The following is a 24,135-nucleotide window of genomic DNA, read 5'->3' as shown; positions in this document are numbered from 1 at the left end:
TATTGAAGTACTTGAAGAAAAGCATGAACTATGGTTTGCCATATATGGGAAATCCATTGGTAATAGAAGGATATTCGAATGTAAGTTGGATCACCAATGTGGAAGATCATTCTTCTACAAGTGGGTGGGTATTCTTGCTAGGGGAGGCGCCATTTCGTGGGCTTCCAAGAAGCAAACTTGCATCACAAGTGATACCCGTCGTTGTGAGTACCAAAAATAAGATTTATAATTTCCTATTAAGACTAACCTAGGCTAGTGGTAACAGGGTCGAACCACAAGGAGGCAGACGTAATTTCTAGCTGTCTAATTCTAGTCTAAGGTAACGAGTGTATGGGTTGAGTTGAATTGGTCTATAGCTAAGAGTAAATAAAGACAATAAACTAAAAAGACGAATTAAACAGATAAAGAAAGGGTACTAGGATGGTCGGTTCATTACAGCTTCGGCGGCAGCATACTAAATCGGTCTGAATCAAACACAAGTGAGGCGGGAAAACAAGAGGTCCTCTCGGTCCACTCTTAACAGATAGCATCTTTCTATCTCGCTATAAGTCCCTAATATCACCAATCGACTCTCCCTGAAAAGTGACTAACGGTCTAAACTATACCTATCTTTCGATCTCAAAGATAGTCTAGTCATTTTAATTGGTGGTCTAACAACTGTCCCTATCTTTCGATCTAATGGGTCAGTTATAAATTAAGCATCTAACTGGTCGCATGCATTCGATTCGTTAAATACAACATTAAAATCAATTAAAACGAAAGGTAACCTCACGTGGTTAATCGATCGACCAGGTATGGCGGTCGATCGACTGACACGCGAATTCAGTCCAAAACAATACTACGCCGCCTACGCTATAATTCGCCTACATCATAGCACAATTGATTTAGCTACTCATACTAACGTTGATAACAACAATGAAATTAACGAAATAGGCAGAAAGTTTCATGCTTAAAACGAATGAACAAACAATTAACAATAAAGATAAATCGGTTTCGGGAGACTAACTAACAATTCCTATACTAACAATGCAATAAAGATGAACTGAAAATAGAGCAAGTGAATACCGAAACTGCAGAAGGATCGTAACGGAATGATTGAAGTCACAACGAAAATCCAATGCGAAATAGTTTCCCAAACCCTAATTATTTCTAAAGAATCGTATGTAAAACTTAATGTAAAAACTTGATGTCAAAACTGATGTTTCTAGGTTACGTTATATAGCAACTAACGTAACTTTATTTCCTAAACCTAACATAACTTTGGGCTTCAAGATTCACGGTCTTTTAATTCTCGCCTGGAATAAGATTTGGTCGATCGATTGCTAGGGCTGGTCGATCGATCGAATAGCAATGAACAAAGAGCTTCGGAACTCGATGGTTGGTCGATCGACTGATGGTAGTGGTCGATCGACTGCTTGAGCTGCTACTTGACTTCTATAATCTCGTGGATTTGTCTTTTGGGCCTTGAATTGCGCACCAACCTCGTTCCTTAAGCGAATACTTCACGTCAAATGCAATGCAAGATACTCGGGGATGGATTTAGCTCGATTTCCGCTGGATTCTTCACATTTCTGCAATAATGTACAAAAATACGGAAGTAGACGGAAATAGGGAGAAATGTAGCATAAACTACATGAATGAGCTCTGAAATGCGTGTAAAATGGGATGTAAAACATCATATAAAAGACACGCATCAACAATTTTGATAATGGAGTCGGAATTTATAACCTTGGCTTTGGCCGAAAAAGAGGCGGAATGGTTACAAAATTTAATTTATGAGATTCCGTTGTAGCCCAAACCTATATCACCAGTTGCTATTCATTGTGATAGTCCACCTACCTTGGCTAAGGCCTATAGCTAAGTATATATAATGGTAAGTCGCGACACCTAGGTGTTAGACATTGCATGGTACGCGAGTTGATCACTCAAGTGGTGATATCGGTTTGTTTTGTGAGACCTCAACATAATCTAGCTGATCATTTGTCCAAGGGATTGGCTAGGGACTTGGTGTACATGTAACACCTCCGTACACCAAGGTGCTTTACCAAGGACCACCCAATTATATCAAGGTACTACCATCAAATGGATGTTAAGACCGCATTCTTACATGGGGACTTAGATGAAGAAATTTATATGAGACAACCGGAAGGTTTTGTTATGCCGGGAAATGAGCATGGTGTGTAAGTTTGTCAAATCCTTATATGGACTTAAACAAGCTCCTAAGCAATGACATAATAAATTTGATGAAGTTTTATTGTCAAATGGTTATAAGCTAAACCAATCCGACAAGTGTGCGTATAGCAAATTTGATAATGCCGAAAATGGTGTTATAATTTGTCGATATGTTGATGATATGTTGATATTTGGTGCCGACCAAAATCAAGTATATCTCACAAAGGCTTTTTTGTCATCAAGCTTCGCCATGAAAGACATGGGGGAGGCGGATGTTATACTTGGTATAAAGATTATAAGGAAGAACAAAGGAATTTCATTATCTCAATCTCATTACATTGAGAAGGTACTTAAAACGTTTTAGTATGATGATTGTTCTCCGGTTAGTACCCCCATGGATCCAAGTGTGAAACTTATACCCAATACGGGTGATGCAATTTCACAACTTGAGTACTCGCAAGTGATTGGATATTTAATGTATGCAATGATGAGAACAAGACCGGATATTGCTTATGCGAGGGGAAAATTAAGTAGATACACAAGTAACCCAAGTACTCATCATTGGGTGGCGGATAAACGTGTATTGAAGTACTTGAAGAAAAGCATGAACTATGGTTTGACATATACGGGAAATCCATTGGTAATAGAAGGATATTCAAATGTAAGTTGGATCACCAATGTGGAAGATCATTCTTCTATAAGTGGGTGGGTATTCTTGCTAGGGGAGGCGCCATTTCGTGGGCTTCCAAGAAGCAAACTTGCATCACAAGTTCGACAATGGAGTCGAAATTTATAGCCTTGGCTTCGGCCGAAAAAGAGGCGTAATGGTTACCGAATTTAATTTATGAGATTCCGTTGTGGCCCAAACCTATATCACCAGTTGCTATTCATTGTGATAGTGCAGCTACCTTGGCTAAGGCCTATAGCCAAGTATATATAATGGTAAGTTGCGACACCTTGGTGTTAGACATTGCATGCTACGTGAGTTCATCACTCAAGTGGTGATATCGGTTTGTTTTGTGAGACCTCAACATAATCTAGCTGATCATTTGTCCAAGGGATTGGCTAGGGACTTGGTGTACATGTAACACCCCCGTACACCAAGGTGCTTTACTAAGGACCACCCAAGTATATCAAGGTGCTACCATCAAATGGATGTTAAGGCCGCATTCTTACATGGGGACTTAGATGAAGAAATTTATATGAGACAACCGGAAGGTTTTGTTATGCCGGGAAATGAGCATAAGGTGTATAAGTTTGTCAAATCCTTATATGGACTTAAACAAGCTCCTAAGCAATGACATAATAAATTTGATGAAGTTGTATTGTCAAATGGTTATAAGCTAAACCAATCCGACAAGCGTGCGTATAGCAAATTTGATGATGCCGAAAATGGTGTTATAGTTTGTCTATATGTTGATGATATGTTGATATTTGGTGCCGACCAAAATCAAGTATATCTCATAAAGGCTTCTTTGTCATCAAGCTTCGCCATGAAAGACATGGGGGAGGCGGATGTTATACTTGGTATAAAGATTATAAGGAAGAACAAAGGAATTTCATTATCTCAATCCCATTACATTGAGAAGGTTCTTAAAATGTTTAAGTATGATGATTATTCTCCGGTTAATACCCCCATGGATCCAAGAGTGAAACTTATACCCAATACGGGTGATGCAATTTCACAACTTGAGTACTCGCAAGTGATTGGATGTTTAATGTATGCAATGATGAGAACAAGACCGAATATTGCTTATGCGGTAGGAAAATTAAGTAGATACACAAGTAACCCAAGTACTCATCATTAGGTGGTGGTTAAACGTGTATTGAAGTACTTGAAGAAAAGCATGAACTATGGTTTGACATATACGGGAAATCCATTGGTAATAGAAGGATATTCGAATGTAAGTTGGATCACCAATGTGGAAGATCATTCTTCTACAAGTGGGTGGGTATTCTTGCTAGGGGAGGCGCCATTTTGTGGGCTTCCAAGAAGAAAAATTGCATCACAAGTTAGACAATGGAGTCGGAATTTGTAGCCTTGGCTTCGGCCGAAAAAGAGGCGGAATGGTTACGAAATTTAATTTATGAGATTCCGTTGTGGCCCAAACCTATATCACCACTTGCTATTCATTGTGATAGTGCAGCTGCCTTGGCTAAGGCCTATAGCCAAGTATATATAATGGTAAGTCGTGACACCTAGGTGTTAGACATTGCATGGTACGTGAGTTGATCACTGAAGTTGTGATATCGGTTTGTTTCGTGAGACCTCAATATAATCTAGATGACCATTTGTCCAAGGGATTGGCTAGGGACTTGGTGTACATGTAACACCCCCGTACACCAAGGTGCTTTACCAAGGACCACCCAAATATATCAATGTGCTACCATCTCGGTTGCCTGAGGTAGAGTATATCAAATTGACCATCAAAGAACAATTATTATAAAATGCCAAAATTGTTTAAAGTATAAATACAACTGAAATTAACTCAAAACGTTTACAACCAAAACTGTCAAAGAACTAAAGCAAAACTGTCAACGGAAGCTAAATAAAACTAGTGACGACTCGACCCTCTTACAAACCCGCGAGCTATCCACAGCTATACCTACTCAATAACCTGCTCACCATCTCCGAATGCACACTCTTCTTACTCAAAGCATCTGCCACCACATTAGCCTTCCCCTCATGATAAATGATTTCTATATCGTAGTCCCTAATCAGCTCCATCCACCGTCTCTGACGCATGTTCAACTCTTTCTGAGTGAAGATGTACTTCAAACTCTTATGATCTGAAAACACCTTAAAGGTCGCCCCATAGAGATAGTGCCTCCAAATCTTTAGAGCAAATACCACTGCACCGAGTTTGAAATCATGAGTAAGATAGTTCCCCTTATACGGCTTCAACTGCCTCAAAGCATAGGCGATAACCTTCCCATTCTGCAGCAAAACACAACCCAACCTATTCTTTAAAGCATCGGTATATACCTCAAAGTTCTCACTTCCCTCAGGTAGAGCTAGAACGGGTGCTGTGGTCAAACGCTCCTTGAATGTTTGGAACGTCGTTTCACAACTCTCATCCCAATGAAACCTGGTCTCTTTCCTCATCAAAGCTGTCATAGGGCTAGAGATCTTAGAAAATTCTTTCACAAACCTCCTGTAGTATCCAGCTAAACAAAAGAAATTCCGGATCTCAGCAACATTCTTCAGGGCTTCCCAGTTCGACACTGCCTCAATCTTACTAGGATCCACCGACACATCATCTTTCGAGATCACATGGACTAAAAAAAGCCACCCTTTCTAATCAGAATTCACACTTAGATAACTTGGCATACAACTGATTATCTTACAAGGTCTACAGTACTAACCTTAGGTGCTCCTCGTGCTCTTCCTTAGTCTTAGAATAGACCAAGATGTCATCAATGAAGACGACCATAAACCTATCCAAGAACGGGCTGAAGATTCGATTCATAAGATCCATGAATACTGCTGGTGCGTTAGTCAATCCAAAAGGCATTACTACATACTCATAGTGACCATACCTTGATCGAAAAGATGTCTTTGGAATATCCTCATCTGCAATTCTCAACTGGTGATAACCCGACCTCAGATCGATCTTAGAAAACACTCCTGCTCCACTCAACTAGTCAAAAAGATCATCAATCCTTGGCAAAGGATACCTGTTCTTCACGGTGACATGGTTTAACTCTCTGTAGTCGATGCATAGCCTCATACTACCGTCTTTCTTTTTCACGAACAAAATTGGTGCACCTCAAGGCGATTCACTAGGTCGAATGTACCCCTTGTCCAATAACTCATTCAGCTGCTTTTTCAACTCCTCCAACTCCTTAGGTCCCATGCGGTACATATCCTTAGATATAGGTCCCGTCCCTGGTTTAAGCTCACCACTAAAGTCGAAGTCCCTCTTAGGAGGTAACCTTGGTATCTTATCCGGAAAAACATCCCCGAACTCACTAACTATCAGTATATTTATTGATGACGGTGCCTCTACCCGAGTATCCCACACGTGGCAAAGGATCAAAGGACACCTCTTTCTCAAACATGACTTCAAAGTCATTACTGCGATCAGCTTCATCTTGGGCTTTACAACAAACCCCCTATATGACACTTTGACTCCTTTAGGCCCCTTAAAAACACTCTCTTCTACCGAGAATCTATCTTAGCCTCGTACTTAGCCAACCAATCCATCCCGATTATAACCTCAAAATCCTCCAAAGGAAACTCTAACAGATTGACTAGTAAGTCTACTTGCCCAACCATCATACACGCCCCCTTATATAACTTAGTATATGACACGGACTCTCCCGAAGGTATAAACACATCATCGTTTACCAACTCATACTCTCCTAAACCCGTAGCTAAGGCGTGACCCCTAGACACAAATGAGTGGGTTGCCCCCTAAATCAAACAACATAAAACAAAAGACGGTGTGTTATGAACAAGGAAAATACCAGTAACCACATGAGTATCATCCTCAGCTTCCTGCTTGCCCATCATAAAAAGTTTACCGCTGTTTTTCTGACCTCCACTCCGAACCGTAGTTGCTGAAGTGGTAGGCTTACGCCGAGTTTTGAGTAACACTATTGGTTGGACGCTGATAAGACCCTCCATTATTGCGGTTGTAGCCGCCATTGTTATTGCTTTGGCCTTCGTGATTACCCCATGACCCAGCTGGCCTATTACTAGCCAGACTCTGACTTGGAGCATTTGAGTAGTTCCCCCTGGTATGACCTTGGAAAATCTCCTCCTCCCCTTGCTGCGCTCTTACATTCAAACCGTTTGTGACCCATCCCACCGTAGTTGAAACATAGAAGAGTGGAGTTATCACTAGTACTCCGGCCGCCTCTTCCCCAAGCTTGAGATCCCCCGCCATAGCTAGATCCTCCAGAAAAAGTCCAAGCTTGATTGTGATTGCTTATCTTGTGGGTGGACTGGTTACCACCCTCACTCTCAGCCTTTCTCTTTTCCACACTCTTTTCTTTGGCTTCCTTGGCCATGTTCACTATCCTCTCAGCGTGCCCCGCCCTTGCATAGACATCTTTCAGATCAGTGATTACCCCAGCCGGTAGCCTTTCCATGATTTTCACTGCTAACCCTCTCTCAAAATGAATAGCCAAACTCTGTTGACTCAGTTTCATGTCCTCCGCATATCGTAACAGCTCGATAAACCTGTGGTAATACTCTGTGACGGTCGTGTCATCAGCCATAGAAAAGGAATCAAACTCAGCCTCAACTTATGGCGAATGTGCTCCGGGACGAAGTGATCCCTCATAGCCCTCTTGAACCCTGCCCATGTGATTGCAGGTTGACCCAGGTTCCTGTAGTATGCACGAGTCCCTTCTCTTTCGTCGTGCCACCAAACCACAGCCTCATCCCTTAGGTAGAACGCAGCCTGCTCTACCATCATCTCCTCCGGACAACGAACCACCTCTAGCACTATGACACCCCCATACTCCAAGTGCCTTACCAGGACCACTTAAGGTATGAGAACGTCACCATCTCAGTTACCCGAGGCAATGATACTCAAATAGACAATAACGAAACGTATTTAAATGATAATAAAGTTTAAGTGAAACAAGCCAAACTCCAAAAACTGTTAAAAGGAAATACAAGGTTCTCAAAACTGATAACTACTAAACAACTACAAAATGTTCGACACAGCGAAAGACTTCTAAAACTGTAACGTGATGACTCATCCCAGCTATCCCATGCGCATCATCTCATACCTGCTCAATAACTGCTCACCACCCCCGAATGGATCTCCACAGTTCTTAAAACATTTAAACGGGGTCAGTACTGATTACATAAAAAATAAATGCCACAAAGAAACAACGTCACAAACAGCTCAAGCAGTTCACACAAATCCCCAGTCTCCATCTCCAAACTCCACACAACTGACTAAACACTAAAGTGTGTAGTCCTGCCAGAGTACCCATCGCAACAAGTACTCCACGCCGCCAGTGGGGGACCGCAGCCGTACCCACCAAATCGCCGCTCATCTCCATCGAGCGATAAACCCAAGTTTCCTTAATGTGCACATCCCTCCCATGGCGGGTTCCACAGGAGGCGAACCAAGGGCATGAAGCCACTCCCGCAAGTGGCTCCACTCAGCCAGGGACGCCCCCCGAAGATCACAGACAGTTATACAACAACAATTATACTACACTATCAACAACCACCAAACCAGAATCCAATGCCAATACGATATACAACAACAACAGTAATCACCAACCACACTTATGTAATTAATATTGAGTAGGGAAAACGCTACCTAGAACAGTAATCACCAAGATCGTCACAATCAGCTAATCAACATCGTCCTTCACTGAAATTATTTTCTATCAAACATACAATCACAATCTAACATCAACAATACTCCCCAAAACCCCCAAATTACCCAATTAGGGTTTCAACCAACTTTAACAAAAAATTATAAAAATTATATCAAAAGCTTACCCTCGACACAAGGATCAGAACGGCGTAAAGAACAAGATGATCCGACACTCCTAGCCTTGGGGATTTTTTAACAATGCGAGGAACACACTTACGTAACTTCTTTTCTTCTCAAAATGGGTTTTTAGAATGATTAAAGAGATTAAGAAAGATGACGGAGGCTTTATATACTAATCCCGCATTATTAACAAAACCCGTCAAAATCACCCGTAAAACACACTTAATCGATCGAGTAAGTGACATATTCGATCGAGGGCCCCTTACTCGATCGAGTGCCACACGTACTCGATCGAGTACCCATCAGGCAGACTACTGTTTCATATAAAAACATACTCACTCGACAGAGTAAGTACCACTCAATAGAGTACCCATAGACATAGTAAACCGTAGTATTACACTCTTCCCTCCTTAACAGGAACTTCGTCCCTAAAGTTCAACCAATACATAAAAACAAACATACTAACTCGATTAAGACACAACAACACAACTACGAACTCAAAACAAAACACCAACCTATAACACATGAACTCTTAACACCAACTCCACCAACTATTCCTACCTTCACAACATGGCTCACGATATCGTATCGACTACATCATAGCATCTCTCGACACTAACTCCATACACTACCAACTACCATCCACAAACGCTGCTAGCTCCGTTTCACTAACATATTATCCACTAGAAAATCCAATATCAAGACACTCATAAACATCAAACGGAATGTTACATTCTACCACCCTTAAAAGGAACTTCGTCCTCGAAGTTTACTCACACTCATAAACATCACCATCCCACTGTCAACACTCTCGAACTCCTAAACATCACACTACTACAAGCACGGCGATGACCTTTAATAAAATCAATCACAACAAAGATCCATCATTTATGCTACACTAACACTTTACTTCCAAATATACTACAATATGCACAACCATGAAACTCTATTTTATCGCATCCTACTCCTCTTAAGACAAATGTTACGTCCTCGTAACTCACTAATACTAAATCCTTAGCTATATCTTCTCATTATTCTCATCACCATCACATGTCAAAGATAACCGCCTATAATCTAAACACTCACCATTCCTATATCCAAGGCTCAAAACAGTTCTCATACCTCAATTCACTTGGCACACCACCTAACCTATACCACAAAATCTTTAGCTTAACCAAAACTTCAACTGTTCCCTATTACCGCCAAAATGACATAGTCCTTTATACATGCACCTATCTCCATATTCAGAACTCACGATCCACAATTATTACACACACTCACACTAGGTCCTCAAGTTCTCCCTTTTATTACCACAAAATCATCCACAACTTACCATGATACTAATGTCTAACACCCTATACTCACTGTCTCAACAAAAGATTATGGACCACCTGCAGCTTTCAGATCTGTACAACACATGTTCCACGAATCACTTGCCATTACTAAGTCAAGCAATACTTACTCTAAAAGAACATCACAAGTACTCCAACAATCTCTCACAACTGTGTCCCATCAACAGGATATCACTATACCATGACAACAACGAAAGCATACACAACTCTCTTCCATATCATACTCTACCCTTACTCCCAAACTGAAACTGGTAAGAAACATCAATAAATAAAACAACCGTCTATCTGTCCAAATTGAATCTCACAGGAAAGAGCAGTAAACAAAATAACAATCTATGTATAACTGGTATTTACTTTCGAAACTCGAATCGTAATCATCTCGCCTACTCCACAACGACCAGTGACGGCATCGGAACACCGCCATCAACAGCCGCACCGCAGCGCGAAAATACCCTCATCACAATAGGAAGTACCGTGCCCGGATCACACCTCGAGGCACAAAAACCACATCGATAGACATCACAACCACATAAAATTCCCATAAACACTGACTCAGTATAACTTTCCGGACACGAAACCTTACTCAAAACTGCTTTACTAGATCACAACACAACATATTATACTGAATAAACAGACAAGAATCTCATGAATATCATCCATACCTTTTCACGGTATAAACATATATCATGAATACGTATACAAGTATAACTAGCCATGCCAGATCACCCAAACTATCACTTTTGAATATCATTCCATTAGTTTACCGTACCCAACATATATCACAAAACATTCACATAACAACTTTATAACTATCACACCATACCACTTATCATGAGGTCAGAACCTCACACAAATGTTTATACACATCATAGACCCATAATCACATCCAACTAATCAATCCTAATCACGTAAGTTACCACTTGATAAAGGTTACCTCTCGCCCGAGATTAACTCATATGCCCCTCATAACATATTCTCCCATTCGCATACCATCACCTCCTGCCAAGTATAACCATACCATTAATATTCAACTACTAGGACCCGCCTCATATCACCACATCTTATACTTCCTCCCAAACGTACATATAAATCCAACCTCTTCAGAATTGTTATCCTTCTTATCTATCATCAACCTTAACCACTAGTGACAACACCAAAATACCCCCACAGCTCGTATAACAAACCTTTTACACCCATCTCTAAATATCACGGTTTCTTTCCTATCTTTGGTTAACATCCCAAATAACGAAAATCAAATCCATCAACAAAAATTACCTCAACACTGTTCCTAATTCCAACCTTAATTACATCGTCACCCAACTCACCACCAAGATATCATATCATGTAAATTCTTTACCCAGCTTCTTTCTTTCCTTAATTCCCCGAAATTCATGACTAATCATATTGTCCTGAAACTCCTGTATAACCATTAACTAACATCCTGATGATAGTATCATACATCTCGACGATTCCTGACTTCTATATTACATAACTCCGATCGACATCTTTCTCGGCTTCCTTTTATCCTTCTTATCTCTTTACACTCAATAATACCAATTAATGATTCAACTCCTAATTCCTTCTACCTAACTCTTTAGTGCTCCGGTTACCTTCTCATTGCTCCAAAACTCGAATCCCATTATTTCATATCAGTATCATCTCACTCTTTCTTACTATAGATCTTCTCTTATCACGTTATCACTCACACTTATCAACAATCAGTCCAGACCACCTCATGTTATCACTCACACTGATCTCCAATCACCCCCCCCCCTTTTTTTGAATCCCAAAACTCATTTCATAACGTTACTTGCCCAAGGAAATCACACATTAGTTTCACCTCTTGATAATGCATTTTCCCAAACTCACTCACTATCTGCAAATCCACGTCGCGACATGTCTCCAGTAAGTTCACTATATACCACTCTTGTCAATCCCTCTAGAACGACCTTTCACTACATATATTCTTAACCCACACGATTCCTAACCATCTCCCTCCATAATTATTTACACATCTCAAGTTGCCACTATCCACATCCTTCCGTTCAATCTTTTCATTCTCACGTTCCTTAGACTCACATCATCCCTTGCCCATATTCACTTACTTTTACATTACTCAACACAAAATCATATCACTCATCTCATCTCACAAAACATGCTCCGTGCCTTAATAAGCCTTACCAATCTTCCTTTTCTTTTTGACTACCTATCACAACCACATATAACTCATGTCCTCCCCACCGAACTCATACTCACCATAGGTGCCACTCCTTACATCACAAGATTGGGTAACTTATACATCAGGACCAACACATACGTAAAACAATACATAAGGAAGCAAAAGAACACCTTTGGATTAAACATAATAGGCAAGAAGTCAAAAGATAAGCATATGACCCAAAACAGGGGTTACTAGATTGAGTACAGGTCACTCGATCGAGTGAGTGACTTACTCGATCGAGTAGGTGAAGGTCAGAGACACGTAAAACAAATTACCAGGTCTACTCGATCGAGTAAGGGTTACTCGATCGAGTAACAAGAGGTGCACTCGATCGAGTGAGGGCCACTCGATCGAGTACCCTACGTATTTCTCAGCACTGTCCAATTTTCGTAAAACGGTCATATCTCACTCGTTTCTTGGTCATTTTGGGCATGTGACCTATCGTTATAATCGCAAAAGAACAAGCTATCACATCCAATTGGATTCACATTAAAATCATATATACATCTCAAGTTATATCAGTTTAAAGACATACTCCAAGTGCCATACCAGGACCACTTAGGTATGAGAACGTCACCATCTCGGTTACCCGAGACAATGATACTCAAATAGATAATAAGAAACGTATTTAAATGATAATAAATTTTAAGTGATACAAGCCAAAGTCCAAAAACTGTTAAAATGAAATACAAGGTTCTCAAAACTGATAACTACTAAACAACTACAAAATGTTCGACACACCGGAAGACTTCTAAAACTGCAACGTGATGACTCATCCCAGCTATCCCATGCGCATCGTCTCATACCTGCTCAATAACCGATCACCACCCCCGAATGGATCACCATAATTTTTAAAACATTTAAACGGGGTCAGTACTGATTTTATAAAAACAAATGCCACAAAGAAACAACGTCCCAAACAGCTCAAGCATTTCACAAAAATCCCAGTCTATATCTGCAAACCCTACACAACTGACTACACACTAAAGTGTGTAGTCCTGCCAGAGTACCCATCGCAACAAGTACTCCACACCGCCAGTGGGGGACCGCAGCCGTACACACCAAATCCCCGCTCATCTCTATCGAGCGATAAACCCAAGTTTCCTTAATGTGCACATCCCCCTGTGGCGGGTTCAACAGGAGACGAACCAAGGGCGTGAAGCCACTCCCGCAAGTGACTCCACTCAGCCAGGGATGCCCCCCCCGAAGATTACAGATAGTTATACAACAACAATTATACTACACTATCAACAACCACCAAACCAGAATCCAATGCCAATACGATATACAACAACAACAGTAATCACCAACCACACTTATGTAATTAATACTGAGTAGGGAAAACTCTACCTGGAACAGCAATCACCAAGATCATCATAATCAGCTAATCAACATCGTCCTTCACTGAAATTACTTCCTATCAAACGTACAATCATACAATCACAATCTAACATCAGCAATACTCCCCAAAACCCCCAATTTACCCAATTAGGGTTTCAACCAACTTTAACAAAACATTATAAAAATTATATAAAAGCTTACCCTCGACACAAGGATCACAACGGCGTAAAGAACAAGATGATCCAACACTCCTAGCCTTGGGGATTTGTTAACAATGCGAGGAACACACTTACGTAACTTCTTTTCTTCTCAAAATGGGTTTTTAGAATGATAAAAGAGATTAAAAAAGATGACGGAGGCTTTATATACTAATCCTTCATCATTAACAAAACCCGTCAAAATCACCCGTAAAACACACTTACTCGATCGAGTAAGTGACATACTCGATCGAGTGCCCCTTACTCGATCGAGTGCTATACGTACTCGATCGAATACCCATCAGGCGGACTACTGTTTCGTATAAAAACATACTCACTCGACAGAGTAAGTACCACTCGATAGAGTACCCATTGACATAGAAAACCGTAGTATTACAGTCTTCCCTTCTTAAAAGGAACTTCGTCCCTGAAGTTCAACCTATACATAAAAACAAACATACTAACTCGATTAAGACACAACAACGCAACTACGAACTCAAAACAAAACCCCAACCTATAACACATGAACTCTTAACACCAACTCCACCAACTATATCTACCTCCACAACATGGCTCACGATATCGTATCAACTACATCATAGCCTCTCTCGACACTAACTCCATACACTACCAACTACCATCCACAAACGCTGCTAGCTCCGTTTCACTAACATATTATCCCTTAGAAAATCCAATATCAAGACACTCATAAACATCAAACGGAATGTTACATTCTACAACCCTTAAAAAGAACTTCGTCCTTGAAGTTTACTCACACTCATAAACATCATCATCCCACTGTTAACACTCTCGAACTCCTAAACATCACACTACTACAAGCACGGCCATGACCTTTAATAAAATCAATCACAACAAAGATCCATCCTTTATGCTACACTAACACTCTACTTCCAAATATAATACAACATGCACAACCATGAAACTCTCTTTTATCGCATCCTACTCCTCTTAAGACAAATGTTATGTCCTCATAACTCACTAATACTAAATCCTTAGCTATATCTTCTCATTATCCTCATCACTATCACATGTCAAAGATAACCGCCTATAATCTAAACACTCACCATTCCTATATCCAAGGCTCTCTTACATAAACAATTCTCATACCTCAATTCACTTGGCACACCACCTAACCTACACCACAAAATCTTTAGCTTAACCAAAACTTCAACTGTTTCCTATTACCGCCAAAACAACATAGTCCTTTGTACATGCACCTATCTCCATACTCAGAACTCACGATCCACAATTATTACAGACACTCACACTAGGTCCTCAAGTTCTCCCTTTTATTACCCCAAACTCATCCAAAACTTACCATGATACTAATGTCCAACACCCTATAGTCACTGTCTCAACAAAAGATTATGGACCACCTGCAGCTTTCAGATCTGTACAACACATGTTCCACGAATCACTTGCCATTACTAAGTCAACCAATGCTTCCTCTAAAAGAACATCACAAGTACTCCAACAACCGCTCACAACTGTGTCCTATTAACATGATATCACTATACCATGAAAACAAAGAAAACATACACAACTCTCTTCCATATCATACTCTACCCTTACTCCCAAACTGAAACCGGTAAGAAATATCAAAAAACAAAACAACCGTTTATCTGTCCAAACTGTAACTCACAGGAAACAGCAGCAAACAAAACAACAATCTATGTATAACTGGTATGTACTTTCGAAACTCGAATCGTAATCATCCCGCCTACTTCACCACAACAAGTGACGGCATCGCAACACCGCCACCAACAGCCGCACCGCAGCGCAAAAATACCCGCATCACAATACGAAGTACCGTGCCTGGATCACCACCCGAGGCACAACAATCACATCGATAGACATAACAACCACATACAATTCCCATAAACACTTACTCAGTATAACTTTTCGGACAAGAAAACTTACTCAAAACTGCTTTACTAGATCACAACAGAACATATTATACTGAATAAACAGACAAGAATCTCATGAATATCATCCATACCTTTTCACGGAATAAACATATATCAAGAATACACATACAAGTATAACTAGCCATGCCAGATCACCCAAACTATCACTTTTTAACATCATTCCATTAGTTTACTGTACCCAACATATATCACAAAACATTCACATAACAACTTTATAACTATCACACCATACCACTTATCGTGAGGTCAGAACCTCACACAAACGTTTATACACATCATAGAACCATAATCACATCCAACTAGTCAATCCTGATCACGTAAGTTACCACTTGATAAAGGTTACCTCTCGCCCGAGCTTAACTCGTATGCCCCTCATAACATATTCTCCCATTCGCATACCATCACCTCCTGCCAAGTATAGCCATACCATTAATATTCAACTACTAGCACCCGCCTCATATCACCACATCTTATACTTCCTCCCAAACGTACATATCTATCCGGCCTCTACAAAATCAACTTCTTTAGAATTGCTATCCTTCTTATCTATCATCACCCTTAACCACTAGTGACAACACCACAATACCCCCACTGCTCGTATAACAAACCTTTTACACCCATCTCTAAATATCACGGTTTCTTTCCTATCTTTGGTTAACATCCCAAATAACGAATATCAAATCCATCAATAGAAATTACTTCAACACTATTCCCAATTCCATCCTTAATTGCATCGTCACCCAACTCACCACCAAGATCTCATATCATGTAAATTCTTTACCCGACTTCTTACTTTCCTTAATTCCCCGAAACTCATGACTAATCATATTGTCCTGAAACTCATGTAGAACCATTAACTAACATCCTCATGATAGTATCATACATCTGGATGATTCCTGACTTCTATATTACATAACTCCGATCGACATCTTTCTCGGCTTCCTTTTATCCTTCTTATCTCTTTACACTCAACAATACCAATTAATGATTTAACTCCTTATTTCTTCTACCTAACTCTTTAGTGCTCCGGTTACCTTTTAATTGCTCCAAAACTCGAATCCCATTATTTCATATCGGTAACATCTCACTCTTTCTTACTATAGATCTTCTCTTATCATGTTAACACTCACACTTATCAACAATCAGTCCAGACCACCTCATGCTATCACTCACACTGATCTCCAATCACCCCCCCTTTTTTTGAATCCCAAAACTCATTTCATAACGTTACTTGCCCAAGGAAATCACACATTAGTTTCACCTCTTGATAATGCAAATTCCCAAACTCACTCACTATATGCAAATCCACATCGCGACATGTCTCCAGTAAGTTCACTATATACCACTCTTGTAAATCCCTCTAGAACGACCTTTCACTACAAATATTCTTAACCCACACGATTCCTAACCATCTCCATTCATAATTCTTTACACATCTCAAGTTGCCACTATCCACATCCTTCCTTTCAATCTTTTCATTCTCACGTTCCTTAGACTCACATCATCCCTTGCCCATATTCACTTACTTTTACATTACTTAACACACAATCATATCACTCATCTCATCTCACAAAACATGCTTCGTGCCTTAATAAGCCTTACCAATCTTCCTTTTCTTTTCCACTACCTATCACAACCACATATAACTCATGTCCTCCCCACCGAACTCATACTCACCACAGGTGCCACTCCTTACATCACAAGATTGGGTAACTTACGCATCAGGACGAACACATACGTAAAACAATGCATAAGGAAGAAAAAGAACACCTTTGAATTAAACATAATAGGCAAGAAGTCAAAAGATAAGCATATGACCCAAAACAGGGGTCACTAGATCGAGTACAGGTCACTCGATCGAGTGAGTGACTTACTCGATCGAGTAGGTGAAGGTCAGAGACACGTAAAACCAATTACCAGGGCTACTCGATAGATAAAGGGTTATTCAATCGAGTAACAAGAGGTGCACTCGATCGAGTGAGGGCCATTCGATCGCGTACCCTACGCATTTCTCAGCACTGTCCAATTTTCATAACACGGTCATATCTCACTCGTTTCTTGGTCATTTTGGGCGTGTGACCTATCGTTAGATTCGTAAAAGAACAAGCTATCACCTGAAATTAGAATCATTTAAATCATATATATATCTCAAGTTATAATAGTTTAAAGACATACTCCAAGTGCCTTACCAGGACCACTTAAGGTATGAGAACGTCACCATCTCGGTTACCTGAGGCAATGATACTCAAATAGATAATAACGAAACGTATTTAAATGATAATAAAGTTTAAGTGATACAAGCCAAACTCCAAAAACTTTTAAAAGAAAATACAAGGTTCTCAAAACTGACAACTACTAAACAACTACCAAATGTTCGACACAGCGGAAGACTTCTAAAACTGCAACGTGATGACTCATCCCAGCTATCCCATGCGCATCGTCTCATACCTGCTCAATAACTGCTCACCACCCCCGAACGGATCACCATAATTTTTAAAACATTTAAACGGGGTCAGTACTGATTACATAAAAACAAATGCCACAAAAAAACAACGTCCCAAACAGCTCAAGCAGTTCACACAAATCCCCAGTCTCCATCTCCAAACTCTACACAACTGACTACACACTAAAGTGTGTAGTTTTGCCAGAGTATCCATCGCAACAAGTACTCCACGCCGCCAATGGGGGACCGTAGCCGTACACACCAAATCCCCGCTCATCTCTATCGAGCGCTAAACCCAAGTTTCCTTAATGTGCACATCCCTCCTGTGGCGGGTTCCATAGGAGGCGAACCAAGGGCGTGAAGCCACTCCCGCAAGTGACTCCACTCAGCCAGGGACGCCCCTCGAAGATCACAGATAGTTATACAACAATAATTATACTACACTATCAACAACCACCAAACCAGAATCCAATGCCAATACGATATACAAAAACAACAGTAATCACAAACCACACTTATGTAATTAATACTGAGTAGGGAAAACCCTACCTGGAACAACAATCACCAAGATCGTCACAATCAGCTAATCAACATCTTCCTTCACTGAAATTACTTCCTATCAAACATACAATCATACAATCACAATCTAACATCAACAATATTCCCCAAAACCCCTAAATTACCCAATTAGGGTTTCAACCAACCTTAACAAAACATTATAAAAATTATATAAAAATCTTACCCTCGACAGAAGGATCACAACGGCGTAAAGAACAAGATGATCCGACACTCCTAGCCTTGAGGATTTGTTAACAGTGCGAGGAACACACTTACGTAACTTCTTTTCTTCTCAAAATGGGTTTTTAGAATGATAAAAGAGATTAAGAAAGATGACGGAGGCTTTATATACTAATCCCGCATTATTATAAAAACCCGTCAAAATCACCCGTAAAACACACTTACTCGATCGAGTAAGTGACATACTCGATTGAGTGCCCCTTACTCGATTGAGTGCCCCTTACTCGATCGAGTGCCCCTTACTCGATCAAGTACCCATCAGGCAGACTACTGTTTCGTATAAAAAGATACTCCCTTGACAGAGTAAGTACCACTCGATAGAGTACCCATAGACATAGAAAACCGTAGTATTACAGTCTTCCCTCCTTAATAAGAACTTCGTCCCCGAAGTTCCAACCCATACATAAAAACAAACATACTAACTCGATTAAGACACAACAACGTAACTACGAACTCAAAACAAAACCCCAACCTATAACACATGAACTCTTAACACCAACTCCACCAACTATTCCTACCTCCACAACATGGCTCATGATATCTTATCAACTACATCATAGCCTCTCTCGACACTAACTCCATACACTACCAACTACCATCCACAAACGTTGCTAGCTCTGTTTCACTAACATATTATCCACTAGAATATCCAATATCAAGACACTCATAAACATTAAACGGAATGTTACAAGCACACTCTCCATCTCACGTTGCCAATTGTCAAGCAGCTTTGGCTTACCAGTGCCCTCATAAGTAGTAGGTTTGAAGCGAGAAATGGTGATGCTCAGCCGGGATGCATCCACCGGTTTTCCTTCCCCTTTTCCCACATTCTTGAGTGACTCCATGATCACTTCTTAATGCTCAATCATTCTTGCAACCTCCTCAAGACTCATCTCAGATGGCTGAAGGTACGCGACTGATCGCTTTGGTGGCATTTTGAGCTGATATAACCAAGATAAATGTAAGCACATAGCATACGAGTCAAAATAAATAACACGTATGCCAAATAGGTACTCGGTCGAGTACTAAGACTATGCAACCGAGTATCTAACTCCTGTAGCTGACCTCATAAAGCATACTCGGTCTAGTACTCTAGGTACTCGGTCGAGTACGCCCCATTCGGTCGAGTGCCCCACTTGCTCGGCCGAGTGGTCATAACCAGTAGCTACTGTCCAAACTCACATACCCACACTCGGTCGAGTGCCTCGCTACTCGGCCGAGTGCCTCAATATTCGGCCGAGTATCCTCTACTCGGTCGAGTACCTGCCCTGCTTGGCCGAATCATGCCAGAAAACCCTATAATCTGTCACTAATCATCATGTATACATATAATCTTTCCTATTCATATTACTAAACATACAAAAGCAAGTTAATAACATCCATCATACTCATATCATTCATAATACTCTATATTCATGCATTCATATAACTTCCAATCCATCCAACATTCTCACAAGAAACATATATAACACATGTAATGACTTCCCAAACGCCCCGTAGTGACCGGCTCAAAGTTGTAAGGGCCAAATTGCAGCTTTAGGACGTCTCCCAAGCCTTTGCGGTAGCTCCAAACAACTCCTACCCGGATTCATTTTAGTTAGACACCCTATGTTCATTTGTTCATCGGTTAGGTTCCAAAATTATCGCTCTGATACCACTTTGTAACATCCCCATACACCAAGATGCCTTACCCAGGACCACCCTAGCATATCAAGGTGCTACCATCTCGGTTACCCGTGGCCGAGTATATAAAATTGACCATCAAAGAACAATTATTATAAAATACCAAAACTGTTTAAAGTATAAATGCAACTGAAATTAACTCAAAATTTTTACAACCAAAACTGTCAAAGAACTAAAGCAAAACTATCAACGGAAGCTAGATAAAACTGGTGATGACTCGACCCCTATGCAAACCTGCAAGCTATCCACAGCTATACCTCCTCAATCAACTGCTCACCATCCCCGAATGGATCGCCACAATTTTGAAAACAATACCGGGGTTAGTTAACTATATAATCAAGATAAGAATTCACAAGACAACAATACAACCAATTCAAGTGCAATATCAATCTCCAACTCCATTATCAATCAATAACCGACTACACACTTAAGTGTGCAGTCCTGCCAGATGATGTGACCATAATTGGCGCATATTTAGCCCCCGAATTACCATTGTTTTCATGCTTTTTAGTGCCTATTTGGGTCATTTCTTATCTTTAGTTCTTTGTTTTGCATATTCTTTGAGATTTTGATCCCTTGGTAGGAAAGGAGTAAGAATCTTGCATTTTCATGGCAAAACAAGGCTAAATTGATCATATTCAATGACCAAGCATCAAGGAGAGACAAGACTAGAAGGCCTTTGTACATAGCATAGTAGAAGAGCAATGTTGAGAAAAGGATCCTTGAGTCCCCAAGGAAATCCCCAAGGAATTCATGAAGAAAAGGGAAGAAAAGAAGAAGAAAAGATGCTGCCAGACAATCCGAACGGATTGTACACAATCCGTCCGTCCGCCCAAGCCCAATCCGAGCGTCCCTCAAAGGAATCCGCTCGGATTCCCCCTCGCCAATCCGAGCGTCTTGCCCAAGGATCCGCTCGGATTCTCCAGCCCAGATCCGGCCGTCCCGACTCCCATCCGCACGGATTTTTCAAAGATAAAGACGTTTTCATTCTTCAAGCCACGATAAGAGAAGCCCTTCTCTCGGAGAATACCGAAGTCTCCTTGCTCAACTTAAAAAGTGTAATTACTAGTTTAGCCCTTAGTTAACCCTAATGCATCCTCCCTAATTTTCACTATAAATACCCCATTAGTCTAATTAGAGGAGCATGTTCTTCTTATCAATAATTAGTGTAGTTAATATTAATCAAAATCTCTCTTCAATATTGTAATCAAATATTAATCAAGTTTTAATCCAAGTTTTAGTTCTTTAATCTCTCTCTTGTTCTTACTTTATTTTGGGTAATTGAAGATTATTTGGGTTATTATTGGGAGATTGACAACCTCTCAATCTAGGATTCAAGTACTTCTATTATTCTTGCTTTATTATTGGAATCATTAGTAGGTATAATCTCTTAATCCCTTTTTAATTACTGCTAATTACTTTCATTTATTCATCATGTTTCATTATGTTAGTATGATTGACAACCTTTCTAGCATGATCAATATGATAATGAGTGAGTAGTCTCTTAGCTAGGGTTTAATGGGTGATTAGGGGAAACCAACATGGGGAATGATTCATGCTTAAATTAATATGCTTTCATATCTTATTTGCTTGCTTGTTTTGATCTTAATACATGCACATGTTATATTTGATGAAATGCTAAGCCTATGAATCCTTGCATTTACTATCATCTTCTATCCTTTCAACTTGACTTGTAAGACATAACCCAACTCGAGTCTTGTTAGACCATGCATGTGTTGAGTAGGAAAGATTAAGTCGACTTGTAGGTGTTGTACAATCTAATCGATTCGGCTCCGGGACCCAAACTTTCCTAGGATTGTAAGATATAACCCAACTCAATCCATCACAACAATAATTGCTTGCTTATAATTTGAGAACATGTTTGTATGATCATATCCCATGATTCCCCTATGAACCCATGACACCCTAGTGCTTTTAATCAATTGTTTACACCCCTTATTTTATTCATCTTGCTAGTTTATTTTTATTGCTATTTTAGTTTAGTAACCTTCTACATCAACCCAATTTGTGACACCCCTTAGACACTACTAGTTACAATAGAATTCTCATTTCAATACCTGTCCCTTGGGATCCGACCTTTACTTGCCTCTTTACTAATTGTAGAGTTGTTTGTGAAGTATAAATTGTGTTTTGTATCGACCATTGACCAACGACCACATATGCTTAATTTGTGAAACGAAATGGACCCGATCAAAAATGGCGCTGCGATTGTTGCGGGGACGGTGTTTAATTGATTTAAGATTTCTTTTATTGTTTTTAGTTGTGTCTTTTTCACCTTGGGAAGTAAAACTCCTCAAGGTTTGTTCTAATTGTTTTCGAGTTGTTTGATATTTTGCATGTCTAGAAGGTTACAAAGAGATTTGTTACCTTTTGACCGTGAAATCGAAAGAACCTTGACGAATAATAGGAGACTTGTTAGGAGGAATTTGGGAGGTGTTGGTGAAGTTGTTCAACCCACTAGTGAGTTTGTCAATCCTTTCGCAATAGAAGGAGAAGAGAACCCATTAAACAATACCACACAAAATCCACCTACAATGCCTAAATTCTCGTCACACTCTATACCCACCGAGGAGGATTTACCAAATGGTACTCCTACCCCACAACATCTTACCGGAAACTTTATTGCCAAGTCCGCCTTCATCCAACTAGTTGAGAGGAGCCAATTTGGGGGAATGCCTAGTGAGGACCCTCATTCTCATATGGAAACCTTTTGCGATTATTGTGAAGCTATCTCTCAAACGGGCGTGACTCAAGACCAAATAAGATGGGTCTTATTTCCTTTTTCGTTAATCGACACCGCAAAGCAATGGTTGAAGGGCCTTGATAAGGCCACCCTTGGAATAGATTCTTGGAAGAAGCTAGCTCTAGCTTTCTACAAAAAATTCTACCCACCGGAAAAGACCAATATGCTAAGAGCTCAAATTACGGGTTTTAAGCAAAGGGATGAAGAATCTTTGTATGAAGCTTGGGAGCGGTTCAAAGGTATTTGTCGCTCATGTCCTCACCATGGACTTAGCGAATGGTTTTTAGTGCAACAATTTTGGAATGGTTTATATGAAGATTCAAGGAACATTCTCAATATGGGATCAAATGGAATGTTCACCGAAGTTGATGACAATCAAACATGGAACAAGATTGAGGAAATGGCGGTCCATAATTCACAATATAGTAGGCCTCGCAAGGCTACTAGAGGAGGAAAGTATGAAGTGGACACCGTTACTCAATTGGGTGCTCAACTTAGTGCTCACATTGACACAATCAACTTGAAGTTTGAACAAGCTATGGCTAGACTTGAGGAAAACTCAAAATCATCGAAGCATCATGTCAATGCCATGACGGCATCCTCATCAATCCCAAGCGGGATATGTGAGAATTGTGGAACCTTGGGTCATGACTCAAGTGAATGTAGGGGAACAACCGAACAAGTTAATGCTTTCCAAGCTTACAAAAGTGGTACCCCTTATTCAAATTTTTACAATGAAAACACC

General features: G+C 40.2%; 1 non-coding gene across 1 annotated transcript; it reads right to left on the bottom strand.

Annotated features, from left to right (window-relative positions):
* Positions 1-23,553: 23,553 nt before the first annotated feature.
* LOC141636965 (small nucleolar RNA R71) lies at positions 23,554-23,660 on the bottom strand. Its single transcript, XR_012541530.1, has one exon. It is a non-coding gene; the product is annotated as a small nucleolar RNA R71 (small nucleolar RNA).
* Positions 23,661-24,135: the final 475 nt, after the last annotated feature.

Source organism: Silene latifolia, chromosome Y, assembly GCF_048544455.1.
Source record: "Silene latifolia isolate original U9 population chromosome Y, ASM4854445v1, whole genome shotgun sequence".
Lineage (NCBI taxonomy): Eukaryota > Viridiplantae > Streptophyta > Magnoliopsida > Caryophyllales > Caryophyllaceae > Silene > Silene latifolia.
The sequence above is the reverse complement of the archived record's forward strand: the minus strand, read 5'-3'. Positions and strand labels throughout refer to the sequence as shown.